This window comes from Vulpes vulpes, chromosome 16 (genome assembly GCF_048418805.1).
Source record: "Vulpes vulpes isolate BD-2025 chromosome 16, VulVul3, whole genome shotgun sequence".
NCBI classification, from domain to species: domain Eukaryota; kingdom Metazoa; phylum Chordata; class Mammalia; order Carnivora; family Canidae; genus Vulpes; species Vulpes vulpes.
Window position 1 is genome coordinate 36964812 of NC_132795.1, and position 26337 is coordinate 36991148.

Here is a 26337-nt window from a genome sequence, read left to right on the forward strand (position 1 = left end):
CCACTTTCAGGAAATTTGAACAAAGGATTTGAATACTCACAGACATCATATAGCAAAAGTAACCAAAGAGGCATCGTTAAGTACTTATTACATGCCACGCATCTTGCTAGGTAGAATTACATCCTTTTCTTATCTCAGGTGCCAAGACAAAGACTTGGCTGGAAGCCCCAGTGCAAATCCCACATTTCCATCCACCTTTTCTACAACTATTCCAGCCTGCAATTTTTTTTCTTTTCTAAGCAACAACAGCATTTATATATATATTTCTCATTTTTTAAGATTTTATTTATTCATGAAAGACACAGACAGAGAGAAAGGCAGAGAAGCAGGCAGAGGGAGAAGCAGGCTCCATGCAGGAAGCCTGATGTGGGATTTGATCCCGGGACTCCAGGATCATGCTCTGGGCTGACGGCAGGCGCCAAACCACTGAGCCACCCAGGGATCCCCTATATTTCTCATTTTAATTCAAGGCAGTGAATGTCCATTTGACATTAAATAACATTACAGAGCTTGGCACATGCTCAGCATACAGTAGATATATATTAAATATTTCCCTCCCTCTTACATATAACGTATAATACTTGTAATAAACACACGGACATCGATCATGTAATGTCTCTAGATACAGGCCTTATATTTTATGTCCTGTACTTTATAATCTTCCTATCACTAGAGGGTGGAGAAGAGGAGGATCACCAAACCACCCATGTAGAACTAACTGATAGTTCGACTGGTAGTCTGACCAGGTAATTTAGATCTCATACAGTTAGCTATTCACCATCTCTTCTCATTGCTCATATATCCAATGCAATCATTCAAAGGTCCCAAATTAACAGCCACACCTAGGTGATCCCCGTCCCTATATATTCTTTCAAATATTTGTCAAATTGGGGACAAAGTACAAGCTCAGTCACAATACTGTTCCAAAAGCACCTCGTACCTGGCTGTAGGAAAGAGATTTTGAATCATCTTTTGAAGAGTTGCTAGTTTTTTTAAGACTTTAAGTTTTTAAGAGTAAAATATTCTTTTTTTTTTTTTTTAAGAGTAAAATATTCTAATCATGGTCAACAGAGTATCAAGTTGAATGACATACTGATTTCAGTTGATCATTATCTGGGTGTATTACTGGGCAATAATTCTGAATACTTTGAACATTTAAAATTATTTTTTAGGGGATCCCTGGGTGGCTTAGCGGTTTGGCGCCTGCCTTTGGCCCAGGGCGCGATCCTGGAGACCCGGGATCGAGTCCCACGTCGGGCTCATGGTGCATGGAGCCTGCTTCTCCCTCTGCCTATGTCTCTGCCTCTCTCTCTGTGTGTGTGTGTGTAACTATCATAAATAAATAAATAAATAAATAAATAAATAAATAAATAAATAAATAAAATTATTTTTTAAAGGACAATACCCACTGCACATCTACCCACCTGTTGGCATCTATGCCTATATACTCTATCTTCTTTCCTGATATTGTGGAACTGTTTGTGTTCCTGGGATCAATACGCCATTTGTGCCCTACACCCCAACCCCCATGCCTACAGAGGAACACTGATTCAGCTCCTTTCCTCTTGCTCTTACAGGAGAAGATTGTCCCTCTAATAGATCATTACCATTAACACACAAACATGCTGTGATTTCTCCCACTTTATGAAAAGAACAAAAACAAAACTCTCTTGACCCCAATTTCCCCACACCTTCATCTCCTAACACCTCATTCCTCTCCAATCTTTTGGCACAAACCTCCTTAAAGGAACTGTTTAAACTCCTGTCTTCCAATGTATAGCCACCCCCCCCCTCTACAATCTCCCACACTCTTCACTCCAGAATTAATCCAATCAAGGTCACAACCCCTCATCTTACCAAATTCCATGGTCAGTTTTTAGCTCTCATACCACTTGACATAAATAATCAGCCCAATTCCCTTGAAATATTTCCTCACTTACTTTGTAGAACATCACACTGATCTGGTTTTCCTTTCCACTCTTTCTCAGCCCCTTTACTTATTCCAGCTCAATTCCCCAAGATCTAGTACAGACCCTGGAACATGGTGGATACTGAATTTATATCGCTTGAATCAATCGATCAATAAATCTCATTAACAAATGTATTGAAAACTTACTAGAGTAGGTTAAGATATGGCTCCCAGGTCAATTATCTTTTAAATTTTTTGGCACATATGTCTACTTGTGGGAATATTCTATCAAGGGAAAAAAGGCACAATGTTTACATTTCTTTAGAAAGTTTCAGAGACATAATCCAGCAAATCATCTCCCTCCAAATCCCAATCAATTTTTAAAATCATTATAATCAAATGAATAACAATTTATTATTGATCAGTTTTCAGATTTACATATTGACAGGTTTTCTTTGCAATATGGAAAACTTTATAGTCCATTCAAATCTTCTTTATAATCAATAGGTCGAGTACATTTATGGATATTTTATAGGACAGTATACAACCTCAGTATTTTAGACTATTATAAAGGACTTGGGTGTTATAATTTTGCTTTTTCAATGCATTATTGCTATATATCTGATTTATCTTATTTTCTTTCATTGATTAGGAATACGATCTCCAACAATATTGTTCCTTTGGGAAATACTATCTGCTTTATAGAACCATTTTCAGGTATGTGATATAACGGAAAGCAGTAAAAGAATGCATTTATGTTTTTCATATAAGCCACTCCTATGTGCATGTTATAGATTTATTGAAGCAATATTAAAGATGAAAATATGTGTAATTAGAATGATAAATAATTAATGGTAAAATGCAGCCATGACAAAAATAGATTGCATATTGACACTGCTAGAGTTTTGTTGTTGCTTCTAACTAATAGAATTCACAATCAAATGAATTTTGGCTTTGACTTTCAGTTCTTGAAAGCAAAGAATCAAAAAGATCCTCCTTTTTATTTAGCTATAAAAATAACAACTGCTAGAACTTATACATCCAAATAAGTATTGTTCTCCTCAAAAGGATAACCTTGCAAGGCAACACCATATTCTAATAATGGTGCTGTAGGTTCAGAACATTTTTAGAACTCCACCTTTGAAAATATCACCAAAGCACACATCACACTCTTGACTATCCTCAGAGGGCCACACATATTCATTCACTGAGGGTGGATTAAAGAACCAAAATTATTTGGTGTCAAGTCCAATAAATCAGGTGAATGACAAAATTAAGTAATACCATCTTGAACCTACAACAAGATTTAACTACAAAATAAAAAGGCAGATGTCCTTGTAAAGAGTGTAAATTTGCTCTGAAGGTGAGTCCAGAAAAGGAGATTTTAACATGTATTCAGCAATTGCAGCAGAGTTGAAATGTGGGCAGCCTCCAGGGGTAAATACTTTGAAAGATATCAATCACTTTGATTATGCATTCAGGAACTTCTATGTTTTAAAAATTCCTTCCTGTGGATATTTGTAAGTGTAGGTACCTAGGAGACAACCTGCCCCATCTTTCTCAGGGTTAGGTCTTCCAACCGGAAGAATAACTGTATCATTAGCTAAGGTAGCTAGTGATTTTACCTAAAAAGAATTTTAGAAAAATATTAATTCACCTTTCAAAAATTTCAAATGGATACATAACATCAGGAAGAAATAGAATAAATATTAACTTTAATTTTATCCTCAATTTATTTATTTGGACTAACAATGAATGCTGTCTTCTAGATACTGCCCTGAACACACTGAAAATATTAAAACATTTCATTTTTCAAGAACCTTATCAGGAAGGGAGACAGAACATAAAGACTCCTAACTCGGGGAAACGAACTAGGGGTGGTGGAAGGGGAGGAGGGCGGGTGTTGGAGGGGAATGGGTGACGGGCACTGAGGTGGACACTTGACGGGATGAGCACTGGGTGTTTTTCTGTATGTTGGTAAACTGAACACCAATAAAAATTAATTTAAAAAAAAGAACCTTGTAAAATACATTCTATTATTAGCTTCATTTTCAAAATGAAGAAACTTAAAGCAGAGAGATTAAGAAACCACCAATACATGCACCCCTATGCTTACTGCAGCATTATTTACAATAGGCAAGATAGGGAAGCAGCCCCAGTGTCCATCGATTGATGAATGGATAAAGAAGAGATGATACACACACACAAAAAAAAAATATTACTCAGCCATTCAAAAGAATGAAATCTTGCCATTTGCAACAACATGGATGGAGCCTTAGTATTCTAAGTGAAATAAGTCAGAGAAAGACTTACATCACATGATTTCATTCATGTGGAATTAAGAAACAAAACAAGCAAAGGGGAAAAAATAAAAGACAAATCAAGAAATAGACTCTTAAATATCAAGAACTGATGGTTACCAAAGGGGAAGGGCGTGGGGAGGAATGGGTACAACAGATGAATGGGATTAAGGAGGGCACTTGGATGAGCTCAGAGTGATGTATGGAAGTGCTGAATCACTATACTGTACATCTGAAACTGATATAACAGTGTCTGCTCACTAACTGGAATTAAAATAAAAACAAAAACAAAAAGAAGAACCACCACAAATCACATACCTCTAAAGAGGCAGAGCCAGGACAGGAGCACAGGCAATTCAATCCAGATCCTGTTCGCTGAACTACGGGGTATTATTCCCTAGAATATTGGTCAAATTATCACTACAAATTAGAAGAATGTATGTTTCAAAGATACTAAAATTTGCAGGAATGAGGAGAAATAACAGTAGAAAATCAGCCATTGACAAGTTTTTCTTAAATTGCCCCATTTTCCAAATGCTAAGGGTGCTTGTAATGGTACTGCTATGCCTGTCCACCTACTCCCAGCCCTTGCACGCAGGCCTTGCTCAAGAATCTCAGTGACGTACTCAAAGTGTCTGGCGTGCACACTTTTAGAAAACTTTCCTACCTTATGATACCTACAACCAGAAGAGCATCAAACACATGATACTCTGAGAGGAGGAAACGCAAGGTATTGAGGTATCAGGCACTGGGCTAGGTACTGCAACTGCACCTGGGAGATGGGATATAATTACTAGCCTGCTGGAGTTCAGGGGTAGATGGTCATGAAACAAGTAAACAAATTAAATAAGTGTTACTTAAATTATGAGGAAAATAAACATGGTGGTGTGGTAGAGAACAAAGGGGATGGTTAGGAAAGGTCTAGAAGACCGTGGTCAAGCCCAACACACTAAAATCCTTGAAGGCCAGATGTCATAGCAGGAAATAAAATGTAGAAGCGGCGCAACAAGAAATGATGAATGCAGCCTCCATATCTGAGTAGTACAGCTCAAATGAAATTCTCTAATAAAGTAGATCCCCACCCTAAGTTGATGCTCCCAAATCTCACAATGGCCTAAAAAAGGGTTAAAAGGCAAAAACCCCTTCTTATCTGAGGGGTCCTTCCCACCGGATTCTACTACTTTGAGTGGGCCTCTGAAAAACACAGGAGGTTCCAGGAATCTGCTCCATCCTTGCCAAGGTATTGTTCAACTCATGTGGATTCTTGCATTGCTTTTTGGGGGATTCATATAATACGAAAGAAAACTAACACTGCTCAAAGATAACTCTTTTTTGTGTGTGCGATTCCTCAAGTATGAGCCAGTCTTTACAAACTGGCCTACCTCAGCCTAAGGATGTGATACTTAAAATGAAATCTAAAAGATGAGAAGGAGCCAGTTATGCAAAGCTCCAAGAGAAAGAGCATTACAAAACTGGTTCAAAGAGCAAACTTGACAAAGACTGGTATTAGGAATCTATCTCCCTATATTGCAATATCTTCCCTAATACCTTTTTACATTATCATTTCCCGTTATCATTAAACGAGCATCCCATGATAAAACGTGGATGTTATTATCAAAAAAAAGCAGAAGGGTGACTTTTGGTTCCCTTATTTGGGGATCTTATCTATTCTTAGTATCTTTAAGCACAGCCCAACCTCCCAGCTGGGTCCAGGACTCCTACCTTATGCCAAAGATGTTGCTCAGATTGAGATGTGCTCCTTTATAAATCAAACATCCGCATAACATGAATAATACAAACACTAAAATCACTTTAGGTATTATAGAGAAAACAGAGGAAAGGTGAAAGAGCTCTGCCCTAACTGTACCTGAATCAAAAGGAAAGTTGTTTTTTTTAACCTAAGATAAAAAAAAAAAAAAAACAGTTCATCACAATGTGATCCTATTTATGCAAAATATTAGCTTAAAATGAAGAATAAAGTTCATTTAAAAAGGGTTTACAGGGGTGCCTAGGTGACTCAGTCTGTTGAGTGTCTGTCCTCAGCTCAGGGCATGAGCCCAGGGTTCTGGGATTGAGCCCTTCCGGGCCTTCCACTCAGCAGGGATTCTATTTCTCCCTCTTCTTTTCCCTCTGCTCATGGTCTCTCTCTCTCTCTCTTTCTCTCTGAAATAAGTAAAAAATCTTTTTAAAATAAAAAATAAGAAGGGTCTACCAAAGTTGGTATCCAGGATTATAGTCCCAATTACAACTGTCTCCCTTTTTGTATGTATTCCCAGAAGAGGGTAAATGATCTTTAAATCATTTTCAGTTAAAAAAGCTTCTGGAGTGTACAATGCAATTTGCAATATTTCAATAATGGTAACTCAGTGTTACAAATGAAGCCCAATCTGCTCGTGGAGCTAGTGTGGACACATGGGCACAAATGGCCTAGCTTGTCACTCACAGGCAGTGTGCACACCACTCCCCAGGCTGCTCCCCAAGTGGTCCTGTTTGCCAGGCCTCCCAGCAGCACACCACAGCCCTCAGAGGCTGTGGAGCAGAAGGCACCTGGGCCTCTGCACGTCCTCAGGGGCCACGTGCCTGTAACCACACAGGCCCACTGCCCCAGGCTGTTCAGTGTGTGTTTTGCAACTGTACCTCTGCCTGACTCCCCCATCAGCTGGTTCTCAACATCACTGTTCTCTTCCTGTTTCTTCATTGATTATTTAAAAAGCATTTATTAAGCACAATGTGCCAAGCACAGTGTTAGGCACCATGTGGACAAAACAGACATGATCCCTGATTGCACAGAGCTCATTACGTAAAAGGGAGAAGGACATGCAACAAACAGATTTATCCTCACGACTTGCACCAATACAGTACAATCGGGGGGAAATCAGAAAATTCATTTATACCTATTCTGATTTTCATGGAAAAGCTTGAGTTATCAAAGACCTTGGATCCCTCTTTTCCTCTCTGTGGCACATCCAATAACCAGTGTGAGGAAAGTTCTGGCCCTTCTCTTCTCAGCCGTGTTCACTATCCATGGAAGCTGCTTTGACACTAAAGCTTAAAGACATTTTAAGCTTGGGAAGTTGATCCTCAGATAATCAAACTTTTATATTTCCCGTATTACAGGGAGATATTTCCTTGAATTCTATTGAAGATACATTCCCCCTCTCTCTCTCGGAAAGAATTTAGTATTTTGGAACTGAAAAATTGATTTTGAATTTGATTTCAAATTTGCCAACATCTGATTTCATTTTCAACATTTGATTTCAATGATGAATTGCATCACCTTAACATTTTTTATAAATTTTTTATTAGTGTTCAATTTGCCAACATATAGAATAACACCCAGTGCTCATCCCATCAAGTCACCTTAACATTTTATCACGGCAGTCCTTCATTTGAAGGCCACACTTCTAAGGAGAGACCAAGAACTAGCTCCCTGGAAGAATTACAAACACTTAGAGCTATCTATGCATAGAAATTTTCCTGCAAAAAAAAAAAAAAAATTCCTGCAGAAGTCTCTAACACTCATCAAATTGGCAGTAGGGTTCAAGTAGGGTTAACTGAGGTTAACCTACCTGTGCCCAGCAAACCTCCCCCCACACCCATCCGGTTGGCCTGGCCAATCAGTCTTCCCTGGAAGTGACAAATGGACATGAAGAGAATGAAGCTGTTTTCTTCCAGTGATGCTGCTAAGCTTGGGCTGCAATGGCCATGTCTCCTGCCATATGGAAAAGTCCTTCCGAAACAGAACAAACATATAATATGGATAAAAATAGGCAGAGATCGGTTTCTGCCATTGTTGGGTCCATGGCTCCACTCATTAGGGCGCTACTTCTTGCATCTCTTCCTCCAGTTCTGAGATCTGCCGTGTACTCTTCCAAAGTAGTTAGCTAATCAATTCCTTTCAAGCTACTCTGAGTTGGGGTTCTCTGTCACTTGCCACAGAATTAGTCCTGATTATAAAATCTTACCCAAAACTTAGGAACCTTCTCTTTCATGTAGTGATCTGATATCAGAATCCAACAGAGACTTAAAGATATTACCATCGAAACTGAACCAAAATACAAATTCCTATTTGGCCAGTTAACAATTCAGAGATATTACTAGGACTTAGAAGGCTACATATATTTTAGTGGATTTAATCCTAGTGGCAGAAATTAAAGCCTAATTAGAAAGCTGTGGGAATCTTATTAAATTATATTTACACATTAAATGTTTTCTTAATAAATCTAATAAACCATAAGATCACTTGAGGTTACAAAGCAGATGGCATATTTTAGATAAATTTGAAGGAATTAGGCAGCGCTCATAAAACTCCTGCATCCAGTACACGTCATGAAAAACTAAAAATTCTGTAATAGAAAGGGACCCGTAGGTCTTTTCAATTTGATTCTAGTGGTAATGATGATAAAAAGGATCAAAAACTGGTAAATCACAAAATATAGAAACACTCTGTCTAATCAATAGTGTAAGTCTCTAGAACATCCTCCAAATCAATAAGATATAGAATAATGACAAGAACCACCTAAGAGTAAGTGAAAAAAAAAATGAATTGTAACACAGCCCAGAAACATTATCCAAACTATATTAAAAGTGCATTTAACACAAGAATGTGATCAGTCTTCTTAACTTCGGTAGCACTGGCAACAAATAAAATTTATCTTTCCTTCTTCATACTAGAGAATCATAACATTCCAGAAGCCTCACAAAACTACAAAACAAATAGTTTTAAGATTCTCCGACCTTCTGAGCACTTCCCCGCCGACCCCCATCTGCAGGCTTCTCACAGTATCTAGATCAAAGTTTATAATTACGAAATTCAACGACCAGTTGTGCCTGAGATCTGCATTATACATTTCTAGCCAGAGAAAAAGCAATGTAGTGAAACCTCATTGTAGTGAATGGGCTGTTTCAGATAAATAAATCTCACCAAATTGATAAAGAGGCAAATAATATATTGAGCAGCAATGTGCCAGACCCTTGCTGGCTGCACTTCCATACCTGAGGTCCTCCCAGCCTCCCAACTCACCTTCCCTTGGTGGGAAGTGTCATCTCTGATACTCAATATATAAGAAAGCCAGCTGACACTCACCCCATCAAGTAACCTGCCCACATCACTGAAACCTAAGCAGCAAATCTGGAATGAACCCGGTCCAATGCCAGGTCCCAGGTTTTCACCCTATCATGTTGCCTCCTCCTACATTTTTTCATTTAGACTATGTTTTGGCAATAGATGATCATTAAATGGGAACAACTTTTAGATGTGAATTTTCCTTTTAACATAAAATGTGGAATATATTTTCTTCTTCCTGTCTCAGAGATAGTCATCCATCTGGAATTTTTTTTCATTTTCTTTTTGGCCCCTCTAGGTCAAGCTTCTGATTATTCCACTTATGCCACTAACACCTCATAATGGTAGCTGTACACACACAAATACACACGCACACACGCACACCTTCAAGCTTGATCTTCCATTCTTCTATGGATGGGCAACAAGATAACCGGGTTGTTTAGGGACTATAGGTTTATTAAGAGTCGTTAAAAATCTGGAAGAACTCAGAAAGTCAGTACTGTGTCTTTTAGGAAGGTCTTTGACACTATTTCAGAGGCCTGCTCAGTCTATTTCTTTACTCCTGGTAAAAGTTATACCCTAAAGAACTGACATTTCAGAAAGCAAGACTACAGATAGAAAACCACCTTCAAACACACGAAACATCGATGTAATTATACATTTATACAGACAGTTTGGTCTGGGGTTTCTCGCCAACAAGCTGACTTCTAAATATAGGCTCTAACAATGATTTATGAAGAAAATTATTTTCAATCCTTTACTCACCCTTTGGCACCACTTTAAAATATTGTTTGTTATAACCATACTATACCCCTTATCCTATCCAGTCTTCTTAAAAGAACAGTGTGAACCTTCCTATAACACCGAAGGTTATTGCTTCTTGTGCATGTCCTGAATGCCAAGCCCTCTATGTGCAGTGACTAGTTAATTCTTACAACTAAACAGGTCTTCTGGTAGTAGCTGCACACATGTGCTCCTCCAACTTTGGGGTGCCAACCAGATTAACATTACAATATGAAGGACCCTTTTTAGGTATAGAGCCCAATTCATGTGGTAGCCTAATGGCAGGTCCTATTTTGACTCTCCCATCATAGGAACTGAGTAAAATAAGGCTTAGAAAGTTATGTAAATGGTGCAGATACTTCAGGAAATAAGGTCTTAATCACTGTGACAAGCTGTATCCTACAATTTCCTATAGAATACTATTTCATTGGGGTGCTTTAAGACTTACCTATCATGTGCTAAATATCTATGTCCCCACCCCAAATTCCTATGTTGAAATCCTAACCGCCAATGTGATGGTATTAGGAGGTGAGGACTTTGGGAAGTGATTAGGACCTGAGGGTGGAGCCCTCAGGAATAGAATTAGTGCCCTGATAAGAAGAAACACAAGAGCTTGTTCTCTCTCTGCTGTGGGAAGATACCACCAGAAGACTGTACCAGAGGGCGGGTCCTTATTAAGAACCAAAACCATACTTCCAGAACTGTGAGACACAAATGTATGTTGCTGCTATTTGTCTATGTTATTTGTTACGGAAGACAAAACTGACAAAAATGATCCTCATACATGCAGACGCTCAGGTACAGCACCAAACACTCACAATGCAGAAATGCCCTACGTTGGTCAGACACTATCCAATAACAGCAGCTATCAATCAGAGTCTGTGTTTCAACAGTGCTCTACAATAGACCAAGATCTGGGAAAGTCCTGAGGGCTCTAAGAGACCCCTCAAACATAAGAGCAGCTTGAGGAGCCAGCGCTCCACGGACCAGGTTCCTTGACAATAACCATGCGATCCCTAAGAGTCAATAGATACTTGACTGATGGACCTGACCAACACGAGTGCTGGATGCTGTAGCAAACACCAAATTATCAGACCATGTTCTAAAGTCTAAAGACAAAAAAAATAAATAAATAAAGTCTAAAGACATAAAAACGTGACATACTTCAGGTCCATAATCATGCTTATCATGAATTTGAACTTACACTTGAAGGTATTTTGTATTTATCCGGAGCTGCACACTCATCATGCAATATTTGGTTATCCAATTTCCTAAGATTGAGTTAGTTTTTCCAGAAACCCAGACCTCCCTTTCATCCAGAAAGACAAAGCACTGGAGAATGCAAGTGAGTTTCAAGGTCGATCTATAGTTGATGGGTTGAAGGATCCTACGTGCAGCTCCTGCAAGAACAGTCCCTCAGAGGAAATGCACCATCACCACCCTACACACAGAGTTCTACTTCAGCACCATGAGGATGGACCATTTCTGAAGTCTGTTTAAGAGCCCACTCATGTTTCTCATTTTTCATTAAATATTTATTCAGTGTCGCTGTAGGTCTAATACTAGGGCCAGCATTAGACAACAGCACACTGAAACGAGTAAAGAATAAATAGTCCCTGTCCTCAGGGAACCCATAATCAAGTGAAGGAGGAAAATATATAAATAAGTCATAGAACACACAGCAGTGCTGACAAAATTGGAACAAAGGGCGAAGAGAGTAATCCGCTCTGCCTGCGGGTAGTACAGAAGTTGAGAAAATAACACACACAGAAAAAGCAACATTTCTCATGGGTTTTGAAGGACAACTAGGAGTTTGCCTGGTTAAGAAGCAAGAGTAGAGCTGGTGGGAGCAAGTGACTTCTTGCCGTAGAATTAACTGCAAGAGTGTAAGAGAAAAATGCTCCCATTATACCAGGGTTTTGTCCTCCCCTGATTACATTTTCTTTAAGTTTAAAGCAGGTAATCAGAGATCACCTAGGTCATTATTTGAATTCAAACAAAATATGCTGGAACCAGAAAGAAACTACTGCTGTACGTAAAATATTTTTCTAGGTCCATTTGAAAAACCTGCCACAGTATCTGGACTTTTTTTTTATTTATGATAGTCACACAGAGAGAGAGAGAGAGAGAGAGAGAGAGAGAGAGAGGCAGAGACACAGGCAGAGGGAGAAGCAGGCTCCATGCACTGGGAGCCCGACGTGGGATTCGATCCCGGGTCTCCAGGATCGCGCCCTGGGCCAAAGGCAGGCACCAAACTGCTGCACCACCCAGGGATCCCAGTATCTGGACTTTAAAACAGTTCATGTTGTGGAAAAAATGAGACATCTGTCCTTAAAAAGTATAACTTAAAGGTCACAATTAAACATCAACATCCATTAAGATCAAGCTAACACTCCCTGAAAATCAGATCACTCTCCTCAGTGTGTATTTCAATTGGCAGCTGGTGACTAGTATAACGTGTTGCACGCTGTTACACCACAGCAATGTAGAAGCCATTACATAGATGTAAAATATTGCTGATGCGGTGATCCCTGAGATCATTTCCAGTAAGTTCCAAGAGCTGAGCTACCTAGTAAACAATAGTGTCATATGAGTTCCAAAGGTCCATGGCCTTAGAGACCTCCAGAGTTCTAAGCCAAGTCTAAGCGATTCCTACCTGATAGGACAATAATATACCCTGGACCCAAACTCATCAACTTAAAGATATAGATAGATACATCCCAGTGGAGAAAAACTAAGCTAGGAACACATGATATTTAGGCAGATCTATGGTTTCCACATGTAATCCTCACAGATTCCATTAAAACAAGTCTCTGGGGGTGTCTTGAGTAGGGTTGCTCCAACTCTTTTTTTGTCTTATCAACAGTTCACTCCAGTCCATCCAATGAGAGGAAAAGTACCCAACTCCTACACTGCTCCTATATATATATATATTCTGAATGGTATTAGCCTTGATTTCTCTTTCTACAGACACTGCTATGCTCATGCAACCTCTAGCCCTGTCGACAATTACATGACTTTCACTCATCTGATCCGAGTTCATATTCGGAAAGGTTGAAAAAAAGCATCTGCCAACAGTTCCATCTCACACATGTGACTGCTGAAATCAGAAGCATCAAACCAGAGGAGACATCAACCAAAATATTTGCCATTCCTTCGGAAATGCTGCTTGCCCACGACCCCTGGTATTCACCTTGCTAACAGAAATACCTTCATGGAATCCCTAACACCAGTGGTATGTACTGGCTGGTTACTTTCATTTCTGATCTCACCCTAAGGTCCAAGATGCACACCTACCCCATCAGAACCTAGTGGCAACGATCTGTTATTGTCCAGTCCAATCTGCAAAGGTTATCTTCCAATTAATACAGTCACTAGAGATGCACAGAATGGCCATTTACAGACCACATGCTTCCTCATAAGCAGCTGGGAGCTGGGGGGCAGGATGGTATGCATGCACTGGTAGGAAATGATACAAATGACAAAGGAGCAACATCTAATTATTCCAGGGCTGCTCAGACTCAGGGACAAAAGCAAGAAAACTGAGAGTTGGGGATGAAACTCCATCCTCCTGTAACCCTATTGTGCCTGTGTACCGCACTCCATATTAATGTAATATCAAGCCCTATTTTTAGACCTCTGCAATTCCACAGGCATAAATCATTCCTGTGCCACAAGTCACCTCTGAGTTCGCAGTGCCAACTTTAACATTTTGCAGGATCCTACAAACAATGTAATTGAAAGCAAGTGATATTTAAAATGAATAGTGGTAACTCTAATAGAATAACATTAGCCTATAAATAGTTTTTTGTGAGAATTTATTAAGTAATAATTAAAGGAAAAAGTGACAAATGTGCCACTTAGCTAATTCTATCTTCACAATAGCTCTCACAGTTGAATCTGGAATGCTGTTCTTCTGTAAGAAATGCAAATGAAACAGTCTTGTTTTCTTTTTTACACAATACTGATTAATCCTCAGTGATTTTAGCCAAGAGGGTTCTCTCTGAATTGAACATCTGATTAAAGAAAGACACAGCAGAACTAAAAGCCTAAGTTGGTCAAAGTGTTACTTTCAATAATAGCCCGTGAGCATTGTTGAGGAAATATAAAACAAAATCTTCTCTCAACTCAGAAATCCACTCACTAAAGGTGGTAGGCAGAGGGTAAAAAAAAAAAAAAAAAAAAAAAAAAAAAGAACACACTTTTATTTCTGAATTAATATTAAACTAGGATGTAATGTGCATCACCTGCAGTACATTAAGAGATGGCAAAGAGAGATGGAAATCTTACTGTTTTGTGTAGCCAAGCAGATACGGTTCACCACGTGTGTATTTTCAAGATAAACAATAACTAGGCCTCAAGTAAGAGGACTTGACTAGCATCGATCACACATAGTTCATCTTAAATTTACCTGGTATTTGGGGTGACCACGTGTGTTAGGCAATTGGCTTTATCCAAAAGAGAAACAAACTCCTCCTATCTTTATGACTGGAGATAGATCTGCAACTTGGTGCAAGGTCCCCACCAAAGCTAGGCTCCTACCCTCCAGCAGACACCAGGAATTAGGAGCACTGTCTTCCTTAATGTTGACATTGCAAAGAGATGACAGGTCCTTGAGGAAGACAGTCCTGGGTCATGGAGGTGAGGAAAGGCCCGTCTAGTTTGCAGAAGGATTTATATACATTTCAAAGAGAGCAGATAGTACTTACAAGTTTGCTAAAGGAAATGTTCTAGGAAAAAGGGAGAAAGAAGTCTTTTCCCTTATTTTCAACAGGGAAAATTAAGCCCCTTAATTTTTATTTGTCCTTACACCATATAGGTTCAATATGATCATCATAATGCAAATGCATTTACAGAAGATGTGTGATTACTGCATGTCCCCAGAAGAGAAAATCAAAAATAAAATGGGTAAAACAAAAATGCTTTCTAAACCATTAAATCGGCACAAATTAATATATCATGCCAAACGACGTCCATTACAGACTACAATGATTATTGATAATATATTTCACCAAGGGAAAAGCAAATTCTTAATAACCCTTTGTTTTCCCAATTCCATTTCTGACAAGGATGATGATTACATTTTTAATTAGTTTAGAAGTAAATTGATAATGATAACCAAAAGGAAACATTTTTGTTCCTCTGCACGAGATTATCTATACAATCATTAGCCATTAAAAATGTACCATATTGAGTACAAAGGGTAGTTTTGCATTCATCTAAATAATGCATGTTATCCTACAAATGACAAAAAGCAGAGCAGAGCAAAGGTAAGTGAATCAGCTCAGCCAAACCTCCAATCAGTCCTATAGTTAGAACATGTATTCGTCTGATGATGAATCCCAGACACGTAGTTCAAACTATTTAATGAACTTTCTACCTTTCTGCAGTAATTTCCACTAAGTGCTCTTATACGGCATCATCTAATGTTAGCATTAAGAGGGATGTGTAATACCAATCAATAGCCAAATAAAACAAAACCACCAGAAGTTAGAAGGGGATAATGCGGAGAGTAATGCTTTCTGATGAGACCTTTAGAGGGCAACATCAAAAGGAATCATCCAGAGGCTGCAGCCATTAGTGGATCACGTGTACCGTTGACGAAGTTGCTAAAACACAGCTCCTATTTAATGAAAAATAGGTGCAAGCTTAGCTCTTGCTACATGGGCTTCGATGCCTCTAGAGACAAGCTTCGATAAAAAAGGATATCATAAAGAGAAGAATAAAGGTTTAATGAACACAGTAAGAAGAATCCTCAATTCAGACATCATCCGAAAGCTTTTCTGGTTTTGGTGTTTGGGAAGGTGCAGAAAGAGGCAAAAGGGAAGGAATGCTCAATACTTTCAAATCTCAAATCTGCCTTCAGATCTGATGTGTTCAACAAATTAAAGGAAGCCTAAGAGAATCACTGAAGATGACATTCTGGCCTGCCTGCCGAGAGTCTGCAGAGCAACAGCTAACTTTTCTGTAGTCTGTTCTCCTTTAATTTACATGAAAAGAGGAGCTGCTTCTCTAGCACTCACCCCTAACTTCCTACTGTGAAGACAGCTGCCTTATTTGCCTTTCAGCAAATTAAAAGTTAAAATAGCTTCACTGTCAGGAGCAGCAGCAATGGAGATACTTGAAAAAGAGCTTCATTTTACTGCAGTGGAGTGTTACAGTTCCAAAAGATCACCTCTACCTTTTGACTCCAGAAAAAAAAAAGAAAAGAAAAAAGAAAAAGAAAGAAAAATCTCTCAAGAAATGATACCCCTTCCTTTACAAACTATCACACTCTCCACTGCTCCCCCCCATTGACAAAGACCAAGTGAAAATCCCTAACAAGGAAGACTCTATTGTCTTAATGCTCCTCCTGCATTGATTTTTGCCTTCGTATTCTTATACTGTTCGGATTCACCCTCTAGCCATCGCTAATAAAAGTCATTAATAAAATTTTAAAAGCAAAACAAAAATTTAGGTCACTCTGCAGTTTGGGTAAAAGTGTAAAAATATCTCTAGTATTTTCTTTTAAAAAAATGTTGAAATGGGGAGCAATCAGCTCATAAAGCTAGCAGAAAAAAAAAAACACCATTTCCACAAAGTAGCAAAAGGTAACATCAAATAAATGCTCTACGAGTCCTAAGTTTTGTTTGCACTTGATTTCCCCAAATAAATCAAATTCTGTCTTCAAAAGGAAAACGTCGTGAATTCTGAAGAATTTGTAAAGCCATGTTTTCTTAATGTCAGTCAGTCTAGGGACCTCAACGTTTTCAGGATTCTGATTTAATGAACTACAATTATTTTCTTAAGCAAGACTTGCATTCAGAGAGGAAATAGAAACAGGAGGCCTGGAAGCAGAATTAGTTCATTAGGCTCATATTACTGGACATCTTAACTCTTCTGCATTTCTATTTTCCTCAGTGCAAAATCATAACAACCACTTCTTTCCTCATTTAGCATATAAAAGCTCACTGTTTCATTTTGTTAAAATCTCCTGGACGACTGAAACAAGAATACTACTAAACAGAAAATAAATTACTGCAGTATTTATTACATTAATATCATCATTAGTATCTACCAGAAGCCATTAAAACTCTTTTTCTTTAATCGTGCTTAAGCCGTAAAGAGTATTGTTTAAAGAATTCATTTTCTCATTCATGGTTTTTTCATGGCTTTTTTTTTTTTTAATTGGCCATACTTTGTGGGAAGCCATATGGAAGTCTTTGTGAAGTATCAATCATTTCTAATGAGTAACAAAATTGTTTAGATAGCGCAAAAATGATAATGTCTCAATAAAGATATTTTGTTAAACCAACCAAGGACAACATATTTTATCATGCTAAATCTCCAATTAGTAAACTTCATAATAACATAAATTATTACTATTGCCAGGCACATGAAATAGGTGCTCAGATTCAACACCTGTAACAATACTATGGAATTGAGCTTATATTCCCATTTTGCCAAAAGGCAAAGTACATTTTCCAGATTCACACTACTAAATGGTAGAGCCAGCCTTTGAATCAGAATCTACCTAAATCCAAAGCCCAGGATTTTAACCCCTACTTAATATTACCAGGCATATTTATATCAATTGTCATTGTTAATAATATGGGTTGTTTTTCTTGATAGGATTCACAACTCTAATAGTCCACAAAGATTCCTCCAAGAACTTTATTTTCATTAATAATTTTTGTCATAGTTCTTACATGGGATATATTCTAATTCAAGGGCCTCACTTAACTGAACATGGGCTGATGATCATATATTAGTTGAAATGCAGTGCAATTTTGGTCATTTAGGCCAAGGCCAGTTTTTTTTTTTTTTTGTATATATTTTTTAATTGGAGTTTGATTTGCCAACATACAGCATATCACCCAGTGCTCATCCCGTCAAGTGCCCCCCTCAGTGCCCGTCATCCAGTCACCCCTTCCCCCCTCCCACCACCCTTCCCCCATTCTTGTTCGTTTCCCAGAGTTAGGAGTCTCTCATGTTCCGTCACCCTCACTGATATTTCCCACTCATTTTCTCTCCTTTCCCCTTTATTCCCGTCACTATTTTTTATATTCCCCAAATGAATGAGACCATATAATGTTTGTCCTTCTCCGACTGACTTACTTCACTTACCATAATACCCTCCGGTTCCATCCACGTTGAAGTAAAAGGTGGCTGTCCGTCATTCCTAATGGCTGAGGAATATTCCATTGTATAATACATAGACCACATCTTCTTTATCATCTTTCGATGGACACCGAGGCTCCTTCCACAGTTTGGCTACTGTGGACATTGCTGATAGAAACATCAGGGTGCAGGTATCTGGGCATTTCACTGCATCTGTATCTTTGGGGTAAATCCCCAGCAGTGCAATTGCTGGGTCGTAAGGCAGGTCTATTTTTAACTCTTCGAGGAACCTCCACCCAGTTTTCCAGAGTGGCTGCACCAGTTCACATTCCCACCAATAGTGCAGGAGGGTTCCCCCTTCTCCACATCCTCTCCAACATTTGTTGTTTCCTGCTTTGTTAATTTTCCCCATTCTCACTGGTGTGAGGTGGGATCTCATTGTGGTTTTGATTTGTATTTCCCTGATGGCAAGTGATGCGGAGCATTTTCTCATGTGCTTCTTGGCCATGTCTATCCAAGGCCAGTTTTTAAAACTAACACCTTCCTTTTTAAATATTTTCCTGAAATATTGCCCTCCTTTGAGTAATTCCTCCCCTATAATTTGGCTATGTTCCATTTTTATTTTAATCTCAAGCCTACAAGAGAAGCTAATGAATTCATCTTGATTGGAATGTCATCAAACTACAAACTCACAGGAGTTAAATTCCCATTGCACCAACACTGTGTATGCCTCTCTCCCCAGGCCCCCATTTTCCAAGTTTATAAATCAGATCATCTTTATGCTGCTGCAGAAGACCAGTATTTCACATTGTACTGATTTTTTTTTTTCAGTTTATGACAGCATCTTACAAGAACTGTGTAAGATTTTCACAGTTCATGAGTCTCTAGCCTTGGATCAAGCCAAACTGCAGCTCAATCTTCGTCAGTCCTTGTTAGCAGAGGCCGTTGTAACTAAACTAAAACATATGGAATATACAGTGCCAGTTCCAAATCCTAGACCATAAACTCAGATGGGCAAGTAATATCACTTTTTTTATAGTGTGATTTCTTGAACAGTGTGACAGAAACATCTCAATGAATTTAAATATGTAGCCCCTCATCTACCCTCACCTGCCCTTCCCAAAGTCCTAGTTTCCCAAGGTTATATCTAATTTCTACCCTGTGTAGGCAGCTTAATTATACCACAGCCTAGTGAGTAGAGTGTGAATCTGACCCTCAAATGCCATTTATCTGCAATGCTATCTACTCAGATATCCGCTTCCTTCCTTTCCCTTGGTCATTAGCCCAAGGAGGTTATTGCCAGGTGTTCCTGGCTCATTACTGCTCATATTGCCCATCCACAATAGCCCCCTCACTTATAGATGTCCCAACTTCAGAAAAATAATTTGACTCTGTTCTTCTCTACATCCCTCTGTGGTCTAGCCTCCCAAATAAAGGAAAGTCAAGAAAATAACAAAAATAGAGCAGAGAGGAAAGCTGTATTAGCTAATCTTGGAAAGTAACATCCAAACACATTTTTAATAAAAGTGGATGCTTGTTCTTAAAGGTGAACACAGGCAGCAATCTCTGTGACTTCAGCTGCAACAATTTCTTGCTAGACACGTCTCCAAAGGCAAGGGGAACAAGGGCAAAAATGAACTATTGGGATTTCATCAAGATAAAAAGCTTTCACACAGCAAAGGAAACAGTCAAAAAAACTGAAGGGCAACCTACAGAATGAGAGCAGATATTTGCAAATGTCTTATCAGATAAAGGGCTAGTATCCAAAACCTATAAAGAACTTAAATTCAACACCCAAAAAACAAATAATACAGACAGAAATGGGCAGAAGACACGAACAGACGTCTCTCCAAAGAAGACACACAAATGGCTAACAGACACATGAAAAAAATGCTCATCAGTTGGCATCAGGGAAATACAATGAGATGCCATTTCACACCAGTCAGAATGGCTAATATTAACAAGTCAGGAAAGGACAGATGTTGATAAGGATGTGGAGAATGGGTAACCTTCTTGCACTGTTTGTAGGAATGCAAACTGGTGCAGCCACTCTGGGAAACAGTATGGAGATTCCTCAAAAAGTTGAAAATAGAGCTACCCTACAACCAACAATTGCACCACTGGGTGTTTACTCCCAAAGATACAAATGTGGTGATCTGAAGGGGCACCTGCACCCCAATGTTTACAGCAGCAATGTGCACAATAGCCTAACTATGGATAGTCCAACAACAGATAAATGGATAAAGAAGATGTGTGTATGTGTATATACACACACACACACACACACACACACACAATGGAATTGTATATATACATATATATATGTATATATAATGGAATTGTATATACCACAAAATGTGGTGTGTGTGTGTGTATGTGTATATATATAAAATGGAATACTACTCAGCCACCAAAAAAAGAGAAATCTTGCCATTTGCAATGACTGTGGCTAGAACTAGAGGACATTATACTAAATAAGTCAATCAGAGAAAGTCAACTATCATATGATCTCAGTCATATGTGGAATTTAAGAAAAACAGAGGATCATATAAGCAAAGAGAGGAAAAAATAAAACAAGACACAGTCTAAGAGGAAGACAAACCATAAGAGATTCTTAATCATAGGAAACAAGCCAAGGGTTGCTGGAGGGGATGGAGTAACTGGGTGATGGACATTAAAGAGGGCACAAGATTTAATGAGCACTGGGTATTATATAGACTGATGAATCATTGACCTCTACCTCTGAAACCAATAATACATCGTATGTTAGCTAATTGAATTTAAATAAAAAGAAATTTTTAAAAAAATATCCATTCATATGGATATTGAAAAAATGAAAATAACTCATCAGACTCTCACAAAATTTAGAGGATATTCCAAATGGCACTTTTCAAAGAAATAGAACAAACAGTACTTAAATTTGTATAGAACCATGAAAGATCACTTCTTTCTTGACAAAGAACAAAGCTGAAAGCATCACATCCCTGATTTCAAATGATATTACAAAGCTATGTAATTAAAGCATTACTTAGTATTGTATTGGCATAAAAGGCAGACACATAGATCAATGGAACAGAATAAATAGCCCAGAAATAAACCCACTCATACGTAGTCAATTAATTTATGACAAAGAAGCCAAAAATACAAAATGGGGAAAAGACAATCTCATCGATAGATGTGCTGGGACAGCCACGTGCAAAAGAATGAAATTGGACCACTAAGTTACATTATGCACAAAAATTAAATCAAAATGGATTAAAGACTTGAAGGTAAAACCTGAAAACCATAAAACTCTCTGAAGCGAACATTGGTCGTAAGCTTCTTGATGTAGGTTTCAGCAACGATTTTTTTTTTTTGTATCAGACACCAAAAGCAAAAGCCACAAAAGCAAAAGTAAACAAGTGAGACTACATCAAACTAAAAAGCTTTTGTACAACAAAGGAAACCATCAACAAAATGAAAAGGCAACCTACTAAATGGGAGAAAATATTTGCAAATTACGTATCTGATAAGAGGCCAGTATCCAAAATATGTGAAAAAATACCTCAACACCAAAACAAATGATTGATTAAAAAGTGGACAGAGGACCTGAACAGACATTTTTCCCAAAGAAAACATACAGATGGACGACACATGAAAACATGCTCAGCATCACTAATCATCAGAGAAATGCAAATCAAAACCACAATGAGATATCACCTCACACCAGCCAGAAAGTGTAGTATAAAAAAAAAAAAAGAAGGAAAGAAAGAATTGTTGGTGAAGATATAAAGAAAAAGAAACATTCATGTACTGTTGGTGGGAATGTATACTGGTACAGCCATTGTGGCAAACAGTATGGAGATACCTCAAAAAAATATCATATGATCCAGTAATTCCACTACTAAATACTTACCCAAAGAAAATGAAAACATTAATTCAAAAAGATATATGCACCCCTATGTCAATTGCATTATTTATAACAGCCAAGATATGGAAGTAACCTAAGTGTCTACTGATAGATGAAAAGATAAAGATGTGGTGTATAAATATACAATGGAATATTACTCAGCCATAATAAGGAATGGGATCTTGCCATGTGTGACAACATGAATAGACCTAGAGAGTATTATGTTAAGCAAAATAAGTCAGAGAAAGACAAATACCATATGATTTCATTTATATGTGACATCTAAAAAATAAACAAAAACCCAGAAACAGACTTTTAAGTATGGAGGACAAACTGGTGGTTGCCAGGGGGGGGAAGGGAGTACAGAAAACACAAGATAGGTGAAAGAGAGTAGAAAGTACAAACTTCCAGTTATAAAATAAGTCGTGGAATGGGAAAGTACAACATGGAGAATATAGTCAATATTTTAGGGACACTGTATGGTAACAGATGGTGACTATAATTATGGTGAGCATTATGAAATATATAGAATTGTCAAATCACTATGTCGTATGCCATAAACTCAGAAACCACTGTATATCAACCATTCTTCCATAAAAATTTTTTATTTAAAAATAGAACTATCATATGATCTAGCAATCCCACTTCTGCATATTTATCCAAAGAAAATGAAAACATGAACCTGAAGAGATACATGCACCCCCCCTTCTATTGAAGCATGATTTACAAGAGCCAACATATAGAAACAATCTAAGTGCCCATCAATAAAGAAACTGTGGTGTGTGTATACACACACGATAGGATAATATTAGGCTGTAAAAAAAATGAAATCTTGCTATTTGCAACAACATGGGTGGAATTTGAGGGTTTTATGCTAAGTGAAATCAGTCAAAGAAAGACAAATGACATATGATGTCTCTTATATGTGGAATCTAAAAAAACAAACCAAGCCCAGATACAGATTGGTGATTGCCAGATGTGGGGGATGGAAGATTGGAGAAACGAGCCGACTACTTTTGGGTTCTGTTTTTCATTTAGAGAAACTGAATCTTAAGGGGAAAAAAGATGCAAGAAAAAGTTTTCTGAGGGGCTTCTAGGAAACTTTCATTCCCCTGACTTCCCTGACTTAGAAAAGACACACAAAAGGAAAAGTTCCCTCTCTTCCCTCCCTTCCTCTTCCCCTCACCCTATTTAGGGCACATACATGAGGTTAGGGTGCCTGGGGCCATTCTCTTAAATACAAAATGACAAACTCAGGGGCCAAAAGTTGATGTGATGAAGAAGGCAGAGCACGGTGGTGGGGAAGAGTCGGGATTCTTCATGGCCTCACAGATGCTGCCCCAACTCCGACTATTCCTGGCAAAGGGAAGTAATTAAATATTTTGCTGACTGGCTTGAGCCATTTCCATGAAGCACCTGCAGCCAAAAGTGAACCTTACTGTGTTGGCCAAAGATGAGATTTATATGCAGGCTTCTAGATGTTGAAAATTGCTCTCTTGGTTTGCTGGGGGGTGGAGGTGGGGGGAGAAGACAGCCCTGAATGCCCCTTTGCTGGGGAGCCACCTTGCCAGCCTTCAACGGCTTGCACTTACTCAGTGTGGGAACTTCTATCTTGCCTTTATTTCCATTTCTGCAACCTCATCTATTTTCTGCTGTAAAGTCACCTGTGTTGTCCAACAAGTACAGTGAGGTAGCTTCTGGAACAGGACACAATCATATTAAAAGTTCATCTTCAAAACACTGGAAGATATTCTTGGGACTTCAAATGTGCACTGTGTGACTTGCTTCAGTTTCCCTTTGAGGGATGGAGGAGTACCTCAAAAGAGATAGGTAGTCATCTTCTAGAGCAACGAACACTAGAGTGCAAGAGGCCCACGTGCCCACAATTGGAGACACATCTCAGGCATGAAGACAGACCTTGCGGGCAGAGAACACAGCCTTCCAGATAGGAGCCCACAACCAATTGTCACAGCGACAGATGCTTCTAATTATGGGTGTTCTTTTGCAATTAAGCTGCGCTCCTGTGCTCAACTCCAAACAGCATGCTCTAGACTCTAGAGTCAGGAGCAACAGGGATTTCTTTATTTAAGAAGTGGTCAAATTCTTCCAAGCAATTAAGGGGGTGGAGCCAAAGGGCCCAGAGCGGAAAATGGCAGGGATTTGAGGATAATGGCATTTGCAAATTTAATATCATAAAGCTTTTCCTCTAATTTTTGGTCCCTGCTGCTTTCTCAGGTCCACTGTGAGACATAGGTTGTAAACTTTACTGCTCGACCCCAATACCTGGAATCGGGCCTGGAAAAGAGGAGGCAGGCACCGGAATAATCAGCCACAGAGAAGGATGTTGTTATAGGCTGGGTGAAGCTCTCCAAAAATTCATTATGTTCAAATCCCAACCTCCAACACCTTAGGAGGTAACCATGTTTGGCCATCACTTATTGGAAGTGGTGATTAAGTTAAAATGTGGCCAATGGAGTGGGGTCCTATTATAATAGGACTCGTGTCCTTATAAGAAAAAGAGATTCCAAGGATGCTTATAACCAGAGGAAAGACCATGTGAGGACATTGCAAGAAGGTGGCCTCCAAGCCAAGGAGAGAGGCCTCAAAACCAAACCTGCCAACATCTTCATCTTGGACTTCTGGCCTCCAGAACTGTGGGAAACAGTGATTGTTGCTTATACCAACTAGAGTGCAGTACTTTGCTATGGCAGCTCTAGCAACTAATATAAGATGTGAATAAATATCCATGTTTCATTACAAAATAGTACTACCAAATTCTAAAAACTGCCAGTTATTTTTGTATGCTAAAATTCCTGTCCCTTTTATTAATTAGTTCTTGTGTTTTGGATCTTGTATACACCACATTTGTATTGTATTATATTTACAGTAATTCACAATAGATTTGATTTTGCTATTCTAAGATGCTTCCTGTTTTGTTTTCTAAATATAACCAACTGTGAATTTTTCGAAGGGTGTTTTAGGAAAGATGACATTTAGATCTCAAATTCCACATGCTGACCCAGCAAATTCAACCCAAGACCCTGCATCTTTCTCACAGATATGTTTAGGCTGATTATTTAGATGCTTACCACTTCAAGTATCTGACCTTGATGAAATTAATATAATGAAATACTAAAATATTAAATATTAAATTTCCTTAATAGTTATATATTTTGGGAACGACTACATTTTTTTTCTCTTTGTAACTCAGGGGCACAAAGTAGGATTACCTGATTACTTATAATCCCTGGCTCAACATATTCTCATTACTGGTAATTGTGATCCACTTTTATTTATCCATTCATTTCACCATTTTTCATAATATAAGTAGGAACCATGAATCTTCTCACCCAAAAGAAGTCAGAACACTCTGATCACAGCTCACATTCAGCTACGTAGTTACTTCCTATGACATCCCTTTTGATTCCAGGCCTGAGACAATAACCACACTGCCTTCTACATTCATAATTCCCTTGATATTCTCGTTATACAGGATTACTACATCTCCCTATCATTAAGAAATATTTTAGTCATTTTTAACTTTATAAAAATGGCACTGCGAATTATTTTTCAGAACTTGTTTTTTACTTAGTATTGTATTGCTAAGACTCATTCATATTTATAAATGCTGTACTTCAACTACTGTGTCAGTAGTTAGTAATATTTAGTATTATTTTATTAGTAATAAATATTACTATTTATAAATAGTACTATTAGTACTAAATATTACTATTAGTAATATTTTATTACTAATATATCACAGTTTATTTATCTATTCTCCTACTGATACACATTTGGATTATTTCCAGGTTTTCCTTTAAATACACATGAACATCCTTGTACATGTTTTCTGTTGCACACATAAATGAGTTTTACCTGATACCTTGTAGTGGAACTTCTGGAACAAAGGATATGTGAGTCTGCAATTTTTTCTAACGTCAATATTTTCTAAAATGATTACATCAATTTGCTTTCTGACTAGCAATGAACATCTAGCAGATCTATACCCTCTCCAACAATTGATATTATTAGGCTTTCACATTTTTTTTGCCAAAAGAAGAGTACAAATTGGGGTGCCTGAGTGGCTTAGTCAGTTAAGCAATCGACTCTTGGGGATCCCTGGGTGGCTCAGCGATTGAGCACCTGCCTTCAGCCCAGAGCGTGACCCTGGAGTCCCAGGATCGAGTCCCACACATCAGGCTCCCTGCATGGAGCCTGCTTCTCCTTCTGCCTGTGTCTCTGCCTGTGTCTCTCATGAATAAATACATAAAATGTAAAAAAAAAAAAAAAA

General features: G+C 38.3%; 1 protein-coding gene across 1 annotated transcript in view; it reads right to left on the bottom strand.

The window, feature by feature from the left end:
* The window catches only part of TAFA2 (TAFA chemokine like family member 2), a 444638-nt gene that overhangs the window by 339353 nt on the left and 78948 nt on the right, over positions 1–26337 (bottom strand). The window lies entirely within an intron of this gene.